The sequence below is a fragment of the Triturus cristatus genome, chromosome 1_1 (genome assembly GCF_964204655.1).
Source record: "Triturus cristatus chromosome 1_1, aTriCri1.1, whole genome shotgun sequence".
Lineage (NCBI taxonomy): Eukaryota > Metazoa > Chordata > Amphibia > Caudata > Salamandridae > Triturus > Triturus cristatus.
The window spans coordinates 609,025,574-609,030,939 of record NC_140579.1 but is presented as its reverse complement, the minus strand read 5'-3'; positions in this window follow the sequence as shown (position 1 = coordinate 609,030,939).

Below are 5,366 nucleotides of genomic sequence, written 5' to 3'. Positions count from 1 at the left end.
GATTTGACTTGACAGCTGGCTACTGGCAGATCAGACTAGCTGATGATGCAAAGCCAAAAACAGCATTTTCGACCCCAAGTGGGCATTACCAATTTGTGGTGATGCCCTTTGGTTTGAAGAATGCACCTGCCACTTTCCAAAGGTTGGTGAATACAGTTCTCACAGATCTGGAAGCCTACAGTGCAGCATATCTAGATGATATTGCTGTCTTTACCTCCACGTGGGAGGATCACCTGGTCCACCTAAGGAATGTTTTGGAGGCCCTACAAAAGGCAGGCCTCACTACCAAGCCACCAAGTGCCAGATAGGGCAGAGTCAGGTTGTGTACCTGGGCCACCTTGTAGGTGGAGGCAAGGTTCAACCACTGCGGAGCAAAATCCAGACCATCATGGACTGGGTTGCTCCAACCACCCAGACTCAGGTGAGAGCCTTCTTTGGCCTGACTGGGTACTATAGGATATTTGTCAAGGGGTATGGATGAATAGTGACACCCCTGAATGACTTAACTTCTAAGAAAATGCCCAAAAAGGTTCAGTGGACAGCTAGCTGTCAAAAGGCATTTGATGACCTGAAGCAGGCCATGTGCACTGCTCCCATTCCACAGAGTCCTGATTACTCCAAGAAGTTCATTGTCCAAACAGATGCATCTGAATTGGGGGTAGGGGCTGTACTGTCACAATTGAATGATGAAGGTCAGGATCAGCCAGTAGCTTTCATAAGCAGAAGGCTGACCCCTAGAGAGAAACGTTGGTCAGCCATTGTGAGGGAGGCCTTTGCTGTGGTTTGGGCTCTGAAGAAGTTGAAGCCATACTTGTTTGGTACTCACTTCCTTGTTCAGACAGACCATAAGCCCTTCTTATGGCTCAAACAAATGAAGGGTGAAAACCCCAAACTGCTTAGGTAGTCCATTTCCCTACATGGGATGGACTTTACAGTGGAACATAGACCTGGGAGTAACCATGCCAATGCAGATGGACTCTCTAGGTATTTTATGTTTAAAACGTTTTTTATTGAGACAAAACAAACCATGGGGGAGGGGGATAGGAGGCAGGATACATGGAATACAGTCAAAGAAGAAGGGATGCATCTCCAGAGGGTTGGCAATAGGTGGCGCGGCGGCTCAGAGGGAAGAACACAGTAACTGAACGCTAGAATTACAAGCTGTGGAGTCCCACGCGCGTATCCGACACCCCAAAGCTGAGCAAGAGCATCCCCCCCCATCAACACCTCAACAGAACACAATCCCCCCCCTCCCATCCCCCCTCCTCCCAGTAACAAAACAACAACACTCCCCCCTCCCCCCCGTCCTATGGTCCCGCATCAAAGTAGCCCTAACCAGGAAGCCCCGCTCCCCCCCCCCCTCCCCGGGGGTCCCCATCTCACATGTAAGCTAGTCCGCCGGGGTCACCGGCGGCCTCAGCCTGAGAAGCCTAAGGTACCTCGGGCAGGTGAGCTCCCGGAATTCAGTGGACAGCAGCGCTAGAAAGGGTTGCCATAGCTCTTCAAATTGGTCTATCTCCCCCGCAACCGCAAGCGACAGCTTCTCCATCCCCAGCACATGCCAGAGCCTATGCAACCAACCGGTGATGGAGGGGACGGTGGATGTGCGCCAGTGGATTAGGATGTTCTGAACCGCAGACCCCAGCGCTATTGCAATCTGCCTACCCCTGCGGGACTTCAGTGGGTACATTAGGTCATTGGGGAGGCCCAGCAGGACATACGCCGGGAGTCGCGGCAGCTCTATCCCAAAGTGCTCATCCACCTCGTCCAAGACTTCTTTCCAGTAGGCGGTCAGCACTGGGCAATCCCATAGAATGTGTGTAAGGGTACCTTCCTGCCCGCAGCTCCGCCAGCACCCCTTGTCAGTGTGTTTATGCATTTCATACAGTCTCTCCGGGGTGTAGTACCAGTATGTGGACACCTTAGTGAATGTCTCCGTAAGGCCCGTGTGATATGCCGAGTGCCGAGCCCGATACGCAATTTTGTCCCATTCCTTGTGGCTGAGTGTCCTACCCAATTCCCTGTGCCAGCGCTCCCTCCCCGGGTTGTAGTAGTGAAACGGCGGGGGTTGTAGGTGTTTGTACAGATCAGTGATCAGTTTAGCGTCGGAGGTCCGAGTAGCCAACCACCGCTCGTACGGTGTGATTGGACGGGCAGCGGTGGCCCGCACCTGAGGCTGGATGGCCCAATGCCGAACTTGCATGTAGCGCAATCTGTCCAGCTCCGTCAGGCCGAACTCCTGGCGGAGTTGCTGAAAAGGAACCACGCCTTCCGGGCCATAGATCTGGAAGAGTGCCCTGCAGCCCGCCCGTACCCAGTGGGAGAAAACCCCCGGCTCCATCCCTGGGGAGAAGTCCGGGTTGCCCGTAATGGGCGTGAGCGGCGAAGGGAAGGTGGTAAGGCCCCGGGTCTCGCAGACCGCGTCCCACACACGCAGGGGGACCCGCGTAACAAAGGAAGCGTAAAGATTAGGGGGGCGATGCGTGCGGCGCAAGAATGGAACCTCTTGTAAGGTGCGGCCCGCCACTGCCTGGTCTTGGAAGAGCCAATGTTTGTCGGACTCCCACCTGCTCCACTCCACCAGATAGCGAAGCTGTGCCGCCTGAAAGTACTTACGGAGGTCCGGAATGCCGAGACCCCCCGCTTCCGGAGCAAGCGTGGAGAGGACCCTCTTCATGCGTGGCCTGCGGCCCTGCCAGACAAAGCGGGAGATGTCAGCCTGCATTTGTCGGATCCAGCCCACCGGGGGTTGGAGCGGAAGGGCTCGGAAAAGATATAGTATCTGGGGCAGCACCGTCATTTTGACCGCCGCGATTCGCCCCAGCCAGGACAGCAGGCCTTTGTTCCATCGGCCAAGCTCGTCCTTGATCTTCCTGCTGAGGGAGGCATAATTGGCCGTAACCATCTCCGATAATGTAGGCGCCAGCAGAATCCCCAGATACGGCACCGTGGACGAGGACCACTGCATGGGGAAGAGCCGTTGAAGATCCCTCCTGGTTTCCGCAGCCAGAGACACGTCTAATGCCATCGACTTGCTCATATTCATTTTGAAGCCGGCCACCCCCGCAAAGGCGTCCAACTCTCGGAGGCAAGCAGGCAGCGACCTCCTAGGGTCGTCCAAAGTCAGCAGGACATCATCCGCGTAGAGACTGACGGTGTGGACGTACTGGCCCATCCGGACCCCGACAGCATCCGGATTATCACGGATCCTCTGAGCAAACGGCTCCATGTAGAGGGCAAACAGGAGCGGCGAGAGAGGGCAGCCCTGCCGCGTGCCGCGCTCGATGGCGAAGCCACCAGAGCTACACCCGTTTACCCGCACCGACGCTGAAGGATGCTTATAGCAATTAAATACCATGGTGCGGAACTTATCGCCGATTCCCAGTTTTTGAGGACCCGCTCAAGATACGGCCAGTGAACTCTGTCGAAGGCCTTCTCCGCGTCAACGGACAACAACATCCGCTCCCCCGAGATCCTTGAGGCCTTCTCCAGAACATGCGTCACCCTCTTGGTGTTGTCAACCGTCTGTCTACCGGGCACAAAACCAGCCTGGTCCGCCTCCACCAGGTCGGGGAGGTGTGGACCCAGCCGGGATGCGAGAATCCCCGTGTACAACTTGAGGTCGACATTTAGGAGCGAGATGGGCCGGTACGAGCCGCAGAGGGCCCGGTCCTTCCCAGGCTTCGGGATTACCGCGACCGTCGCCCTCAGGATATCCGGAGGGATGGCTCCCGGTTCGGAGAAAGAGTTAAACAGCCGCGTAAGAACAGGGGCCACGGTCGTGCAAAAAGTCTTGTAGAATAGCAACGTGTACCCGTCCGGGCCCGGGGCCTTGCCATGTTTCAGCCGCGCGATAGCCGAAATCACTTCCTCCACATGGATGTCCCGCTCCAGGTGGTCAGCCTGAGCCGGGTCCAGCACCGGGAGGGTCACCGACTCCAAATAGCTATCGGCATCCCGTGGCGAGGAGGGCTCCTCAGCATACAGCGCCTCGTAGAAGCCGCGGAAAGTCTCCGCTACCTCCGCGTCCCCGGAGACAACCCCCCCGTCCGCACCCACCAGTTCTTTCACCACGCTGCGCTGTTGCGCGACCCGGAGCCGGTGTGCTAGGAGCTTGCCACATCTGTCCCCCCCAGTGTAGTAGGCATGTTTCAAGCGTAAGGCGGCATACTCCGCCCTATCAAGATCCAGAGCGGAGAGGAGCTTCCTCGCTGCCTTCAACTGCCTCCATACCCTCGGCGCTCCCGTACGGCGGTGGACCTGCTCAAGCTCCCGGACTTGAGCTGTCAACTCATCCCTCTTCAGTTGCCGCTCCTTATTCTCGGCTGCAGAGATAGAGATGAATTCCCCCCGTAGGACGGCCTTCAGTGCCGCCCACTGTGTCGCCTGCGAAGTGTCAGTGTTGCTGTTGTGAGTGAGATAGTCCTGTATGACCTCCCCGACGCGTTGTACCACCGATTTTTTGTGTAGAAGTGTGTCCCGGAGGCGCCACGCCCCCCGAGAGGGGGAGGCCGCCGGCCACCGGAAAACGCCGGTGACTGGAGAGTGGTCAGACAGGGTCAGGACCCCGATGTCCGCCGCCGTGGCAGCGGCACGCATCGGTCCACTCACCAGGAGGTAGTCCAGCCGTGAGTAGGTGCGGTGTGCGTGCGAGAAGAAAGAGTAGTCCCTATCCGTGGGGTGCAGGGAGCGCCAGAGATCGTGCAAGTCCATTTCCGCAATCCGGGCCCTCCCAGCCTGGGACAGTTCCCCCGTCTGCGGAAAGCGCTGCGCCGATCTGTCCATCCCAGAGTCAAAGACAATGTTGAGGTCTCCGCCCAAGATAATGTGTCGGTCTGGGGAAGCAGTGACATCCACCAGCGCGGAATCTAGGAAGCGCTCTTGATGCTCGTTTGGGCTATAAACGGAGCCAACCGTAAATGCTATGCCTCCCAGGCGCATGCGGTACGCAAGGAGCCTCCCCTTCTGTTCAGCACACTTATGCAACACCTCCCCCCGAAAGGAGCTCGCTAGGAGAATAGCCACCCCCGCCGTCTTGTTCGCTGCCGAGGAAAAGAACTGGGTGGGGAACTTAGCAGAGCGCATCCTATGGCAGTCTCGGGGCAATAAGTGTGTCTCCTGCAAAAGGCAAATGTCCGCCTGCGTCCCCTCCAGCAACGACAGGATCGCTCTGCGCTTCACCGGGTTATTCAGACCCTGAACATTAAGGGTCACTACCTTTAGGCCCGGCATTCCTCGCAGGGATCGGGAGCGCCATGCAATGGGTAGGGAATCAGCGGGGGGGGCGCGCGGGGCCGCAGCGCGGGACAAGCCAAAACAAAGCGGGCATAGACAACATCGGACGGGACCTTCCCAACCCCAAAACA